The 16,532-nt window shown below is 42.1% G+C and overlaps 1 protein-coding gene across 5 annotated transcripts in view; it reads left to right on the forward strand.

Annotated features, from left to right (window-relative positions):
* The window catches only part of ELMO1 (engulfment and cell motility 1), a 582,500-nt gene that overhangs the window by 60,925 nt on the left and 505,043 nt on the right, over window positions 1–16,532 (forward strand). For 2 of the 5 annotated variants that reach the window (XM_015469368.3, XM_015469366.3), the window contains exon 2: window positions 4,410–4,563. The exons of 2 other annotated variants lie outside the window; for them this stretch is intronic. The gene's annotated coding sequence lies outside the window, so the exon portion shown is untranslated. Of the gene's footprint in view, window positions 1–4,409; window positions 4,582–16,532 lie in introns of all 5 variants that reach the window. One more of the 5 variants, XM_059885500.1, reaches the window with a different exon arrangement.

The following is a 16,532-nucleotide window of genomic DNA, read 5'->3' on the forward strand; positions in this document are numbered from 1 at the left end:
GGATTCTGGCTAAAAGCAGGCCAGGGTGATCACGGTTCAACTGGAGGATGAGGAATTTGATCAGATATTAAGAATTCTTTCTGAACTAATTTAGCAGAATTCTTATTAAAACTGGGTTCTACAAGGACAGAGACGGAAGCAGAGGGCTCAGGGGAGCCTGACCAAAGTTTGGCAAGGAGAGAATCTTTGTTTCATGCATTGTGATTTAATATTCACATAAATCTTCTTAGGTGAGCTTATCATTATCATCACTGTGCTTAGGAAAACAGGCTTAAGAGTGCTCAAGTGACTTAGTTTAGGGTAGACAGGGTGTAATGTGGAGGCACCAGATCAGCTCAGGTTTATATGAATCAAGGTCCACTGCTGATTATATATACTTCACTGTGTTGCCCAGAAAACTCAAATGCTTCTCACCAAGGTGAGTGATGGCAAAGTGTGGCTGAGGGTGACCCAATACTGTGCACCAAAGAATATAGATAAAAGGAAGAAATAAGTAAAGGAAAAAGAGCTGAGACTGCCTACAGAAAAGCTATGATACTGTTGGGTTTTTTGTTTTTTAAATCAAAAACAATGTGTGTAAAAGGTCTGTGCAATTATTTTGACTCATTGCATAGATTTGTACTTGGAAAGTCCCCATCTCTTACCTCAGACCTGAATATTTGCTTTTTGGGTGTATAGAGAGAAGTAGTTTAAAATAAGATATAGCAGAGGTGTTTGCTTTACATTAGCAGGACAAACAAAATATTGGGAGAGGAGAAGAACCATAAATGCCTCTAGATTTCAGCCAAACATAGAGTTTTCATCTTTCACCATGTAAATGTACAGTTCCTAAGCTTAGCTTTTGAGCATTGTAGGGTGTTTTCAGTTTTTCTCCTGTTGTTGTTGCTGTTCAGTCGCTTAGTCGTGTCCAACTCTTTGTGACCCAATGGACTCCAGCACACTAGGTTTTCCTGTCTATCATCAACCATCTCCTGGGGCTTGCTCAAACTCATGTGCATTGAGTCAGTGATGCCATCCAACCATCTCATTCTCTGTCATCCCATTCTTTTCCTGCCTTCAATCTTCAATCTTCCAGCATCAGGGTCTTTTCTAATGTGTCAGTTCTTCACATCAGGTGGCCAGAGTATTGGAGCTTCAGCTTCAGCATCAGGACTTCCAATGAGTATTCAGTATTGATTTCCTTTAGGATGGACTGGTTTGATCTCCTTGTAGTCCAAGGGACTCTCAAGAGTCTTCTCCAACACCACAGTTCAAAAGCATCAGTTCTTTGACGTTCAGCCTTCTTTATGGTCCAGCTTACATTCATACATGACTACTGGAAAAACACAGCTTTGACTATATGGACCTTTGTTGGCAAAGTAATGTATCTGCTTTTTATATGTTGTCTAAGCTTGTCATAACTTTTCTTCAAAGGAGCAAGCGTCTTTTAATTTCATGGCTGTAGTCACCATCTGCAGTGATTTTGAAAACCCGTGAAATAAAGTCGTCACTGTTTCCATTGCTTCCCCTTCTATTTGCCATGAAGTGATGGGACTGGATGCCATGATCTACCTCTTAAAGTTCTCAAAACAAAATTGGTTATAATTCATATTACTTAAAAATGTATGAGAAGTGTGCTGTGTCATTAAGTCAATAATAGGCTTCTTCAACTCCAACATTTCTGAAAATGATTAGGGAAGTGTAAGTGGTAGGTGGCAGTGAGTGAGGCAAGGATGAACAAGTCTTAAATGTCTCTCTCACTCTTTCTCTTACTGTACAATCACTCCCAGCTATGCCCACAATAATCACAGCAGTAGGTAATGTTAGGAACTCAAATGTAATTAAAATACTGGGGCTGAAACTCAGCATGCTGTGGTATCTATCCGTAGCAGCAAACAGTCCTTGAAATCCTCTACCAACCCAGATGAGTATAAATTCACTAGGATACCAGATTTAAGAGTTTGGGAAATTAGTTTTGTGTCTGGAAGTGTCATTAGCAACATCTATTGTTGTTATAGTCTGGATTCTGATTAAAAGCACCGTACTCATATCCACTTAATCCAGAAGCCCCCAGGCACTTCTGATATGTCTTGATCTCCTGCTTCTCATGCTCCTGCAAAATCCCTTGAATATTGCATCCTGTGTTTCCATGGAATCTGGTCCCTGTTTCCTCCTCATTGTTCCTGCCCCAGATTAACCCTCATCAGCCTCTGGTCCGGCTGATGACTGCAATTTTCTCCTCAATATATTCTGTGTACTTAGCTTCCCTTCCGTTTCCCCTTCTTCCTCTTTGTACATAGTTCCTCAGATTGTTGTAAAAGTATCTGCATGATTTTGCCACTGGGCTTCAGATCCTTCAGTGGTTCTTCATGGCTTAAGGGATGAGTAATGAAGACTTTTGCTAAACCTACCAAGGTCTTTCTGACCCAGTCCCTGTCTACCTCTTTCTCCAATCTGTCATCTCCTGCAGCTCAGCTTTGCTCTCAGGCTGACCTGGGATCTGTTTACACCTGCTTTCAGCAGAACACGCCAGCCTGTGTTGAGCTAGCCAGTCTCCATGCTGGATTGCTTTCCTGTGAACCTGAAGTAGGTTCTCCTCAATAACTCATTGTAGTTGTTTGTTTATGGTATTTCTGTAAGGGACCATTCTGTCCTTTGGGGCAGGGTGGTGTCCTCTGTGTATCGGTGTCCCCATGCCTAACAGAGAGGCTCTCCATATATTTCTTTGTAGATTGAGTGAATGAATAAGTGAAGGGGGACCTTTTTTGCTTGAGGAAGTGAATGCAACTTACTTGTAGGGAAAAATTGTGTGAGTAGGACCTAAGGAATTCTGTTATTTGCCCACAAAAGCATCTCATCTCTCTTCTTTCCTTTTCTGTATGTCTCGTTTCTATAAATCCATCTCTATAAATCTGCTTTCATTGCCATCACTACTGTTCCCTACAAGGGGGAGGCAGAGCAGTGGAGCACTGTTTATGATAGAGGGCAGAGAAGATATAGAGTTGGCCCAAAAGTTTGTTTGGGTTTCCCCATACAATGTAACAGAAAAAAATCTGAATGAACTTTTTGGCCAACCAAATACAAACCGAGGTACTCCTGGGCCCTCACTTGCTCAGCCTGTCTTTGGGTTAGATAGGCCAATCTTCGTGGACTTGTGGGGATTTGAACACCACACACACACACAAACCAGGGGAAAAAGTGAACATAACCAGCAAAGGGACAGTTCAAAATCATGGATCACCTGATAACATTCAAGGGAAAGGATGTAGCATCACTTTTCCATGATTTTCTGCCAGAAATCCACAACCTGAATTTAATCAGAGGAAGCATCAGACAAAGCCAGATTGAGGGACTTTATCCAAAATAAACAGCCTGTGATCTTAAAAACCGTCAAGGTCAGAAAAATCAGGGAAAGACTGAGTATAATGTTTTAGAATAAAGGAGGCTAAAGGGATATAATGGGCTTTCCAGGTGGCGCAGTGATAAAGAATCTACCCGCCAATGCATGAGATGCAGGAGACACAGGTTCGATCTGGGCTGGGAAGGTCCCCTGGAGAACGGAATGGCAGCTCACTCCAGTATTCTTGCCTGGAGAATCCCCGTGAACAGAGGAGCCTGGTAGGCTGCAGTCCATAGCGTCGCAGAGTCAAACATGACTGAAGTGACTTAGCATGCATAAACACACACACACACACACACACACACAAAGAGGCATAACAGCTTAAAAGCACTGTGTGATTCTGAATGAACTGACTCCCTTTGCTATAAAGTACAACACTGGAACATTGGGTAAAATTTGAATAGTGTCCAGGAGCAAATGCAGCGTGTATTAAATGTTCATTTCCTGATATTGATGGTTTTGTTGTGGTTGTGGAGGAGAATGTCACTGTTGTAGGAAATGCACACTGAAATGTTATTGAGTGATGGGCTTCTGTTTGGCAAGTTATTTTCAAGTGTTTCAGAAAGGAAGCAAGCTTTTTGTACTTTAGTTGCCTTTTTTTTTTTTTTTTTTTGTAACTTTGAGATTGCTTGAAAATTAAAAACAAGTTTTTTAAAGAAAAATGTTAATAAACAAACTTGGACTTTCTTTCCACAGATGAATTGTCCTGATGAGATTTGCTTTGCATTATATGCTGATGGAAATGTGGGGAAGAGGGGTCCTGGTTTTCCTTGAGAAGATTTAGGGGTGAAGAGGTGGTGAAGCCTAGGGCATAGCTAGGAACAAGCCTGCATCTCAATAGCTCTCAGCGGGTGAAAACAGACTCAGAAGAAAGACTGTCAGCTCCAGAAGAGTAGAGCTACCTCCCAGGGACAGGTGCAATTAGCAAGTTTCTGGGGACTGGGGAGAGAGATGCCAATTTGATGATTGAATGTGGGAAATGTACTCAAGGCCACTGGCACTCTTTGACTAGCAGATTTCCTCCCTGTAGGAAATCTTCAAGGAGGAAGCCAGGTGCAGTCAGGAGACTGCTTGGTAAATAAGGACGCACAGAGCGAGGAGCTGGCCAGTGTGATCAGAAGGTCCAGAGGCATCCGGTCCGGGGCAGCCTGGTTCCTGCATTCTGCGTGGGAGCCTCGCACCTGGTAATGCTACGTGGAGGCGTGAGTCTGGGGTGGGGCTTGCCCTGCCTTGGGTACAGCTGGGGTGGCCTCCCAAACTTCAGTTTGGGTCTGCTTTCATGGTTGGCCACCTCTCTGCTTGTGTTCTTTCTTTAGATACTGAAATAGCCTCAGGCAGTTTGAAGACCCCTGAATGCCTTTGCTTGTGTGTGATTCTGTGTGACTTCCTTCTGGGTTGATTTTATACGTTCACTCTCAGGAACATTTACCACTTTATTCAGTTTCCTTAGAGATCTTTTTTTTTTTTTTCTGCCACTGGCCACATGGGAACTTGGGTTAGAGAGAGACTGTAGAGTAGCAACTTCCCTCTTTTCTGTTATTTATTTTTTTAAGCCATGTAAAAGGAAGGAAAGCTTTTTTTTTTTTTTTTTAAAGAGGCTTACGTTCTTGGAATATCTTACTGTCTTCTATTTAACTTCCCCAGTTGCAGACTTTCTTTTAGAGATTTAGTCCCAATGGGTATTTTTTTCCCTGTTGAGACCAGTGTGCCCCCACTACTGTGAACCAAAGGAATTCGGCTCCTTGGCACAAAGTCCATTGAGGGCTTGTTGTCTGTGCATGAAGATGATAATTCACTTTCTATAAGTGAGTAATGCTGCCTCTCTAGGGGTGAGCCCCCACGCCTCAGAGCTCTGCTGCTTCAATCCCCTCTCCCCTGGAGGGTTTGTTGTTCTTTCTCACACTGGTGGCCAAGCACTTCAAGGCCCCCAGGTACTTAGCCCTGGAACCTGTGGTCCCAAATGGCTCCTTATGTAAAAAAGCTGGTTGTTTTCTAGTGAGTGTTACTGCAGTTACCCAAACCTTGAGGCTCTTAGTGCTAGAATCTGTTTCTGAAGAGGTGCTGCAAACTGGAAACCTGGCATGCAAGTACGTCTACCTGCAGCCCAGCAGCAATGGTTCTGTGTGGCTCATTGGTGAGAGATGAGCCGACAGGGTCTGAATACTTCTCTGAGTGATGAAGACCACAGGAGTTCTTAGGCATGGACCCTGTATTCCCCAAATAAAGCTTAGAAGGTTGTTTTGATTTTTATAAAGGAAGCACACATATATACATGGACCAGCCCACCCTGGTCCAACTTCAGGGTCCTCAATTTAGTGTAATTTTATATTTTGTTTACTCCTTTGCCCATACCATGATAAGACCTTTCATACAAATGCCTTTATAAAGGATAACTACTTCTTTTCTGGAACATGCCTGATTTGCGTCTCTACACTGTGGACATTGAACCACGTGTTCAGTTGGGGTGTCTACATGGTCACCAGGTTGGCTGTTGAGTCCTAGCTTGGCCATCTGTGCTCTGTGGCAGATATTGGCAACCAGATCGTCCTCTCCTCTAAAAGTGCTGCCTCATGAGGAGTTCATGGCCCTTAGCACCTGGTGGACAGAAACAATAGCTTGGAGGGTGGAGTGGTGAGCACCTGCAAGGCTCAAGAAACAGAGACTTGGTTTCCATTTGCAAACAAAACAAAAAGCCCCATGTGGCACCAGTTTTTGCCATCTGTTTGATTTATTTTAAGGGTCAGAGGCTGTGGTAAGTACCAAACTCTGTGGACCAGTGAAAAGAATTAGAAATAGAATCACCTGAAACATGTATTCAAAGCAGGTAGGCCCTGTGGTCTGCTTAGGGACCTATAACTTTCACTTTTACCTTGTCCCTAGGTGGCCTTGCATCAGGGACTGGGGGCTGGGGTGGCGGGGAGAGACAAGCAGGAACAAAAATGTGTTCCTTGGGGTATCTTACTAAGCTATGCCTCTGTTAGTCAGATTTCATATTTGATAGAAAGAGTTCTACCCTCTTCAGCTCTGCCAGGCATCTGCTAGGTGAAGTTGGCCAGGACAAGGGGGGAGAGGGGATAGCTGGATGTGAAACTGATGTGAAACTGATCCCGCTCCTCCAAGTGGCGAAGGGGCTGGAGGCTGACAGCTGTGTAAGGAAGCGCTCCCTGTAATGGGCTTTGGGTCCCTGCTCGGTCAAAAGACAGACTTTTTACTCCCAGTGACAGCTGCAAAGTACAGATTTATGGTGGGGCACTATCTCTGAATTCCAATTACCAGTTGAGTTTCAAAAGAGTCGACATTTTCGCGTCCGTGGTGCATTTTTACAACTTGTCACTGTGGTAGCCGATACATAGCCATCCACTGTTGCTAATATTTCTAAGCAACTGATTTATGGAATGAGAGCACAGGTGACGGATACTTAAGGCTTTGCTGCTTGGGGGATGAAAGGGCCATGGAATATGCTCTGAATTTCAAGGGGTGAGAAAGGAAGGTGGTATGGGGAAAGAAGATGATGAGGTTTTGGAGATTGGGTGACACCCGTGAGGCTGTGTGGAAAACGTATATTTCTGTTTACGATTATTGATTTTTGTCTCAAATAGCAGCTCTTGCTCTTGAGGGTTGCGTGTGCCAGAGAGTTAATTAAGGATCCTGGGGGCACCCATGCTTCATGCTGTATGCATGCCCTTAGGTGAAGGTGGAAGCATTTGGGTCTACTGCAACTTGACAATCTTATTTCCTATGGTTGAGAGATGGCTGTATTCGCTATTGTAAGAACAGGATGTTGAGAATTGGAAACTAGCTCTGAGCCCAATCTATCATTCTTGCCTGTAATGCATGATAGACAGTATAGGTTTATCTTTTAACTTTGATAATTTGTGACTCTTTGAGATTCTTGCATAGCTGAGATGTTTTAACAACAGATTATTGTGTGCAGATTTCAAGAAACAACTTCATTGCTTCTGTTTGAAGAAATACATGTGTCTGTTCACATTCATGTCAACGAATGGTGGGGAATAAATCTCAATGTTTTAAAATAGACTTTAAAAAACCTTCCCAAGACTTAGTGCCTTTTAAAAAACCTCCTCCTAAACTTTGAAAGTCTTTTTCTTCAAACATAAAGGACAGGTCTTATGTGGCTGTTTTGCTTAATGTGTGCTGGTTTTATTTGGACTCTTTGAAACCCAGCATGAAGGCTAAAATTCTGCTATGTGGAGAAGTAAAAACGAAAGAAATGGTGAGGTTTTGGTTGTGCTAAATTAAAGTGACAAGGTACAGATAACAGGGCATGGCTGTGTCCACAAATTAGCCCTCTCTAATTTGCTGCTGTGGATAATAGTGCTTTGGCATTGCATTGTAATTTATTTCTTGAATTAAAAGTTTTAAAAAAAGAAGGTGTACTTTGCTCAAAAGAGAAAACCTGAAAAATTCAATCCTTTCAGTTTAAATGGCCTATGGTTCCCTGTGTTCAGGGAACTATTTGAGCAAGTCTTGCTATAGAAATATGTAAATTACATGGTTTTATTTTTAGAAGCCACACTGTGTGTTGGGTGACTATGTGTGCTACTTCAAGTTACCCTTTTCTGAAGCTTTTGTTGCAATTCAGAATGTATTTTGTTCAACCAGGTGGCAGCAGTATTCTGTGTGGTCTCTTGTATAAATACAGGACCATATCATGTACAGGACAGATTTCTGATGGCTGGGGCAGGGCGGGGAGAAGTCCTAGGCTACCTTCTCCAGTTTCTGTTTGCTGCTGCTGCTGCTGCTGCGTCACTTCAGTCGTGTCCGACTAGTTCTAAGCAATAACTTGATATTGGCAGGGAGACAAGATGACACTTGGTTTCCTCAGTCACAACATGTCTTGCCCCAAGTTATAATATTCCTTCCCCAAATTCAACTTCCCAGAAGGCTGAAATGTCATTTTTGCAAAGTGTGGTGGCATGTGAACTATTATATTACAGAAAATCAGCTGCATAGATTGAAGAGCAAAAGTCAGAATTGTTTATTATAAATAGCACTTTAAAAAATTGCAGTTCATGATAATTTTTTTTTAGAAGACAGATTAATGTTTATTCTTTTTTTTTTTAATTTTATTTTATTTTTAAACTTTACATAATTGTATTAGTTTTGCCAAATATCAAAATGAATCCGCCACAGATATACATAATTTATCTTTTGTTTTTGGTTTCTATGGATGTTTGCTCGAGGAGAAACCCAGGTCTCCATATCAGCCTGTCCACTCCTGGGTGCTGATACTTTCACTCTCGTGTGAGGTTTTAATTCATCATGACATTCCATACAAGCATGTAAGATGTTTCCTAAAGTGTGTTTCACAGGTCATTAACGGATGTGATGGTTAAAGTGTTCCATGGTTAAATAAGACACTGGGAAAAACTGGGAAAAACAGAATCAACAGATTGCTTTACTGAAGGCCTTTTCTGGGTCTTTAACAGACGACTGTGCTTGTGAATTGTCAGGACAATAAGTTCATCCTCTTGTTGCGTCATCACCTGGGAGAAGAGGGCAGGGAGCTCTCTGAGGTCTCTTTAGAAAGGGCACTAATCTCATTCATGAGGGCTACACCTTCAGGACCTAATCACCTCCTCCAAACCCTACCTCCAGTACTATCACACTGGGATAAAGTTTCAACCTGGGGAATTTGGAGATGCAGACATTCAGCCTGTAACATGATGGTTCATGGAAAAATTGTGTGTGAAGCATTGAGTTCAGGGCCTGAGAGACAAGCATTATACCATTGGAGACACCTCAGGAAAGCTTCAATCCTATTCTCCCCTTCCTCCTCAGTGAGATTCCCGAGATAGGAATAACCTGTCTTGCTACCTTATGCCCATTCATTATCCAAGCCTTGATTCCTCTTTCCTTATTCCTTTCTCCCTCCCCAAGTTCTGCTCCTGACAATCACAACATTCAGTAGGCTTCTAAAGAAAAGGAAACCTGCATTCTTGGTTGGCACACCCTTTCTTTACAAATCAAACAGGTTAGTTAAGAAGTGTTCTTATTTCCAGTGCTGGGGATAGGGTCATTGTGGCCCACAGGACTGTGGCCTGTGGGCATTAACTGTATAGGTGAAGTCGTTTCCAGCCAAGAGCCAGCAACTGAAGCACAGCAACTTCAATTCTGCCTTGGAGCCCTCAAATTGAAGATCTTCAGTTAACAGGTAGCTCAGCCTTTGAGAGAGGTTTTTGGCTTTTGGTTCTGAATCAGAATCGATTGTGGAGTGTTGAACACTGTGAGTCCCTGTGCACTGGCATCTCCAGGGATTGGACCTGATGTTTGGAGTTTCAAAACTCCATTCTGATGCAAGGCCATTTTCATGTAAAGACAGAGTTTCCACTCTCCATATTCTCACTCTGTGTGTGTACACAGGCACTCATTCACTGCTTTATTCAACACATATTTATTAGGCATCAGGGCTATAATCCATGGGCTTCCCTTGTGGCTCAGCAGGTAAAGGATCTTCCTGCAATGTGGGAGACCTGGGTTTGATCCCTGGGTTGGGCAGATCCCCTGGAGAAGGGAAACGCTACCCACTCTAGTATTCTGGCCTGGAGAATTCCATGGACTGTGCAATCCATGGGGTCACAAAGAGTCAGGCACAACTGAGGGACTTTCAGTTCGCTTCACTTCATAGTGCCTGGGGTCACAGAGTCAGACTTGACTGGGTGACTGAGCATACACACAGATACACACTCATACACACACACAGAGTATGTGCTGGGCCTTCTTCTAGATGTACAGCAGTGAATGAAACACCCATGCTCACAAGCAGCTTCTTTTCTGGTGGGGAATGCAGAAAATAAAAAAGTAAACAAATCCCTGAGATGCTATCCTGCTTTGAGAAGCATCAGCAAGAAAATCAAGTTGAGGAAGGAGGTGGGAAGGACGGGACACTATTTTAAGTAGGGGTCAAGGCAGGCTTTCCCAGGGAGGTGACATTAGAACTTGAATGAAGAGGGAGAGGGAGTCACAGGACAGTTTGTGGGGGTGCATGTTCTAGGCAGAGAAGCTTGGTGTCCTGGAGAATAGCAAGGCCAGAGAGGCTTGAATGGAGGGGGAGACAAGGGAAGGAGGTGCAGAGAGAGCCTGGAGGCCAGATCAGAGAGGCTGATGACAGACTATAGATACAGCTTTGAATATTTTTCTAAATGTGATGGGATGCCTCTGAGAGATTTGGACAAAAGAGTGAAAATGATCTGATCTGTATTTAGATGGATCATTCTGGAGAATTAACTATCCCAAGCAAGAGTAGAATAAGGAAGACCTGCTAAGAGGTAGACTTTCAGGCAGTGTACAAGGAAGTTTATGCATTTGCCACAAGAAAAATATTAAACTAAATCTTTGAATTTATCCCTAGGCCATGTTGATGGTGCTTATTAAAAGCAAAGTATGGAATGTATACTCTATACTTTGTAAAATAATTGCATATATTTTCAAATATGATACCTGCAATGTTATTTGAACAAGGTCACACACTCAAACCAATTTGTGTGCATTTATACGGATGTTTTGTATGGGTGTGTGTACAACACTTGCTGGTTTTATTACAGATTAGCGTGAAAGAACTAATTTATCAGGGCCAGATTTCTGGGCAGCCTTTTGAGTCATTCTAGACCTTAGTGTTTTCCTGACAAATAGAAATTCTTTCCACAGTATAATTATTTTGATCACTCATTTAAATATATCTTTTCTAAATAGTTGCACTTTTTATTTGCATTTGTATTACTTCATTTATTTGTTCGAGTGTAAGTAATTAAATGTGTGCTTTGGACTGAATAATTCTGTTTCCCTCTTTGTGTGCTCAGTTGCTGAATCGTGTCTGACTCTTAGTGACTCCATGGACTGTAGACCATCAGTCCCCTCTGTCCATGGGTTTTCCCAGGCAATACTGGAAAGAAAGTGAAGTCGCTCAGTCGTGTGCGACTCTTTGCAACCCAATGGACACCAGGCTCCTCTGTCCATGGGATTTTCTAGGCAAGAGTACTGGAGTGGGTTGCCTTTTCCTTCTCCAGGGAACTTCCCGACCCAGGGATCGAACCCAATACTGGAGTAGGTTGCTATTTCCTCCTCCAACAGATTTTGCCAACCCAGGATACAAACCTGAGTCTCCTGTGTCTCCTGCATTGGCAGGCGATTCTTCACCACTGAGCCACCTGGGAAGCCCATGTTCCCCTCTACCCTTTTTTATGTTGAAAGCCTAACCTTAATGTTATGGGATTTGGAGGGAATCCTAATGTACTGGGATTTGGAGGTAGGGGCTTTGGGAGGTGATTAGGTCATGAGGGTGGAGCCTTCGTGAATGAGATTGTTGTTGTTATGTTGTCCAGTCCCTAACTTGTGTTGGACTTTCAGTGACCTCATGGGCTGCAGCACACATGGCTCCCCTGTCCTTCACTGTCTCCCAGAGTTTGCTCAAACTCACGTCCATTGAGTCAGTGATGGCATTCAACCATCTCATCCTCTGTTGTCCCTTTCTCCTCCTGCCCTCAGTTTTTCCCAGTTTCAGGGTCTTTTCCAACGAGTTGGCTCTTTGCATCAGATAGCCAAAGTATTGGAACTTCAGCTTCAGCATCAGTCCTTTCAGTGAATATTCAGGGTTGATTTCCTTTAGGATTGACTGATTTGATCTCCGTGCTGTCCAAGGGACTCTCAAGAGCACCACAATTCCAAAGCATCAGTTCTTTGGCACTCGGCCTTTTACGGTCCCCTGTAAGAAGAGGCCAGGAAGATGGCCAGCTTTTACTTTCTGCCACAATGAGGATGAAAGGTGAAGTAAAATGAAAGAAAGTGAAAGTGAGAGTCACTCAGGTGTGTCCAAGTCTTTTCGACCCCATGGTCTGTAGCCCATCAGGCTTCTATGTCCATGGAATTCTCCAGGCCAGAATACTGGAGTGGGTAACCTTCTCCACAGTATCTTCCCAGGAATTGAACCCAGGTCTCCCACACTGCAGGCAGATTCTTTACCAGCTGAGCTAGGCAGTCTGCAAATCATGACTCTCACTAGAATCTAATCAGGCTCCATGACTTCCAACCTCTAGAACTGTGAGAAGTAAATTTCTGTTGTCTACAAGCCACTTAGTGTATGACACTTTGTTATGGGCCTGAATGGACTAAAAGAGGGTCCACATCAGCATATCATGCATGTGCATTTGTTTTCTGTTTCTATGGCCAAAGTAGGTACTGGAATCCAGTCGATTGTCTAAGCAACATATTCTATCCATACTAGAGGTAAAGTATAGAAGAAACCAACAAAACCTGGGTATGTCAAAATTTACCTAAAACCCACATCGTATTGAACATTGCCTGAAAACAAAAATCTGTTTAGATATTTTTCTTGTAACACGTTATAAGAAAGGAATAGTAATAGAAACATGATAGTAATAAATAAATAATTAAATAGGTAGAAAATAAAGAAGAACCCCCAAATAGAATCTCTACAAATATAACAAAGAATACAGACAGTAGAAACTATGTAAGTGGACTCATTTGTGAAGTGTTTCGAGATTTTTGTGTCAGATGCTTGTAATGTAATTGACAAGTAAAAAATTGTAAGCTCATCAGGCGGGCAGTCTTAACGAAGTGCTCAAAGTTGACACCTCCCTTAATGGGATAAACAAGCTACAGGTGCCACCTGATATGAAATGTGACATCACTCCTGTTGTATTTCTGCCAAATATCCATAACCAGAATCTCATTGCCAGGAGACATTAGACAAACCGAAATCGAGGGACATTCTGAAAAGTAACTTTTGTAGATTTTTCTTGTAGTCTTCAAAAATGTCAAGGTCACAAAAGACAAAGGCTGAGCAATCTCCCAGACTGAAAGAAACCAAAGATGAAAAACTTAATTCTGTTAGCAATCCTGGATTGGCTCCCAGGCAGGGAAGCAAATTCTTTGTTTTTGTACGATAAGGGACATAATTGGGCTCATTAGTGGAATTTGAATAGGTCTTGTAGATTATATACTAGTGTTGTATCAATTTTAATTTCCTGATTTTGATAACTATGCTCTGTTTATGTAAGTGAACTTTTTTTTTTTGCCTCACTGCACGGCTTGTAGGGTCTTAGTTCCCTGATCAGAGATTGAATTCATGCCCTTGTCAATGAAAGCCTGGAGTCCCAACCACTGGACTGCCAAGGAATTCCCTGTAAGTGAATGCTCTTGATCCTCAGAAGTACATGTTGAAATATTTAGGGTACAGGGATATCATGTTTATAACTATGTCTATATCATGTCTATAACTATATATGATATCATGTTATTCATATATAGTTATAGGGGAGGAAACACGTCTTTTTCCTTTATGCTTCTAGGTTCTCTAGTTGGGGTCCTACAAATTAGATTGAAAAGATAGAATAATGAGAGAAAAACACATGAGTTGATTGACACAAGCAGCATGCATACATAAGGGAGAAACTCAGTGAAGAGTGACTCAAAGGGTGGTTAGAACTTGGGCTTGTATGGTATCTTTAACAAAGAACAAAAATTTTTGGAACAGTGACAAGGTGAAGGAAAGGGGTGTTAGGCTTCCAAGAATGGTAAAATGTAGGAAAGTAAAGCTATGTGGAAACTAATGGAAGGTAAGGGTCAAAATTAGTGGGGTTTGCTTGTGCAGGTCCATCTGGCGCCATCTCATCTCAGGTGATAAGGTTGCTATTCCCTTCTTGGTATGGGAAGCTAGGGATACCTTTGTAAGGAGAAGTTGTGTTCTGTTTTGGGGCTTCCCAGGTGGTGCTAGCGGTAAAGAAACTACCTGCCAATGCTCGAGAATAAGACTCAGAGTTCCATCCATGGGTGGGGAAGATCCCCTGGAGGAGGGTGCGTCAATGCACTCCAATATTCTTGCCTGGAGAAACCCATGGAGAGAGGAGCCTGGAGGGCTATAGGGTCACAAAGAGTCAGACACAATTGAAGCGGCTGAAAACACACATACATGTGTGTATATATGTATATATATATGCATGTGTGTGTATATATGTGTGTGTGTGTATATGTGTGTGTGTGTATATGTACATATGCTTGCACATATATACACACACACATATGCATGTGCATTCTCAGTCACTTCAGTCCTGTCTGACTCTTTGCAACCCTATGGACTGTAGCTACCAGGCTCCTCTGTCCATGGGATTCTCCAGGCAAGAATACTGGAGTGGGTTGCTGCACCTCCTCCAGGGGATCTTCCCCACCTAGGGATGGACCTCTGAGTCTCTTACGTCTCCAGCATTGGCAGGCAGGTTCTTTATCACTAGCACTATCTGGGAAGCCCGTAGGTAAACATGTGCCACATTTTCTTCATCCATTCATCTGGTGATGGGCACTTAGGTTGCTTCCATTTCTTGGCTGCTTTGAACACTGGGGTACATGCATCTTTTCAAATTACTGTTTTTATTTTTTTTTTGGATATATACCCAGGAATAGAATTGTTGGGTCATATAGTAGTTCCAGTTTTATTTTTTTGAGAAACCGCCATGCTGTTTTCTATAGGGGCTGCACCAATTTGCGTTACTACCAACAGCGTATGAGGGTTCCTTTTTCTCCACATATTCGCCAACACTTGTTATTTGTGGGTGTTTTGTTTGTTTGGTTTTTGCTGATGGTCATTCTATGGACAGCTATGAGGTGTTACCCCATTGTGGTTTGGATGTACATTTCCCTAATGATTCGCAATGTTGAGCATCTTTTCATGTGCCTGTTGGCCATCTGCGTGTCCTCTCTGGAAAAGTGTTTATTTGTCTTCTGCCCATTTTTAATTGGGTTGTTTATTTTTTTGATCATTTTGAAACTTTTATGTAAGTCTGAAATTATTTCAAATCATGAACTCTAAATTGAGTTTAGGAGAGAACATTTAATTTTCTCCCAAATTTCAGAACCCTCTCTAAACCCTCTCTAGTTTCTAAATGGTAGGAAGAAGACTTTTTTTTTTTAAGTATAAAGCAATTCATATCAATTAGCTATTTCAGATATTATGCCTTCTATCCATAAAGCAGTGTATGTCTTGACATGGTAACAAAGCCAGTTAGCATAAAGTGGACCAGTAGGAAGTATTTGTCTAATGCTGAATTCTTAAATAGTCTTTTAAATTTCTAAGTAGAAAACTAAGTTGTAATTTACACTATTTTTATTCATACTTCTCATAAACTTATAGGCTGGTCTCAACCCTTGTGATTGAATGTGTTTTAAAAGAATAAATAGAGAGACTTCCCTGGCGGTCCAGTGGCTAAGGCTCTGAGCTTCTAATGCAGATGGCGTGGGTTGGATCCCTGATCAGGGAACTAAGATCCCACATGCCACAAACCACCCCCACACCCACCGCCGCCCTCTGCAAAAAAAAAAAAAAAAGTGAAAGAGTAAAAAGAAATTCAGTAAGAAGTGAGAAACCATAGAGAGGATTTCCTAAATAGAGTAATCAAGTATTGGAACGTTGTTGAAGAGTTTTTCCTCCCCTGTGGACAAGGACGAAGTGTAGATCCTGGATTTCTCATGGTCTGTAGATCAACTTACCTGTACATTAGTTTGTGAGTGGTTCAAATTTTGAGTCTTAAAATATTTATATTCTCATAAATTTGCATTTTTTGGGTAAATCTTAGGGTCTACATCTTATTGTGAAATCACCTATTGTTATTATAAGTAACTTGGGGCTCCCTTGTGAGTTGTCACTTATTAGTAGCTAGTTCTTACAATTTAACTCTTGAGGAGTGTAGAGTTGTCAATTGCTAACTAGTTTTATACAGATCTGTGTCCATTCTATGAAGGAGTTTTGCCTCTCGCTGTACTTTCTATTGAAACTTTGATAAACTGGCAATCTAGGGGTTTTAATAATTATAACCAATCTATCTAGAGTAATGGACCTCCTTGGTGGCCCAGTGGTAAAGAATCTGCCTGCCAATGCAGGGGTGGTGGGTTCCATCCCTGGTCTGGGAAGATTCCCCTGAAGGAAATGGCAACCCACTCCAGTATTCTTGCCTGGAAAAACCCCATGGACAGAGGGGCCTGGCAGTCTACAGTCCATGGGGCTGCAAAGAGTTGGACACAACTTAGAGACTGAACAACAAGAAATCTAGAGTAGTGGTACCTTGCTTCAAAAAGAGCAGCTCTTCCCTTGGTAACACTGGTCTAATGAATGGATGTGAAGTTG

The sequence above is a fragment of the Bos taurus genome, chromosome 4 (assembly GCF_002263795.3).
Source record: "Bos taurus isolate L1 Dominette 01449 registration number 42190680 breed Hereford chromosome 4, ARS-UCD2.0, whole genome shotgun sequence".
Classification (NCBI taxonomy): Eukaryota; Metazoa; Chordata; class Mammalia; order Artiodactyla; family Bovidae; genus Bos; species Bos taurus.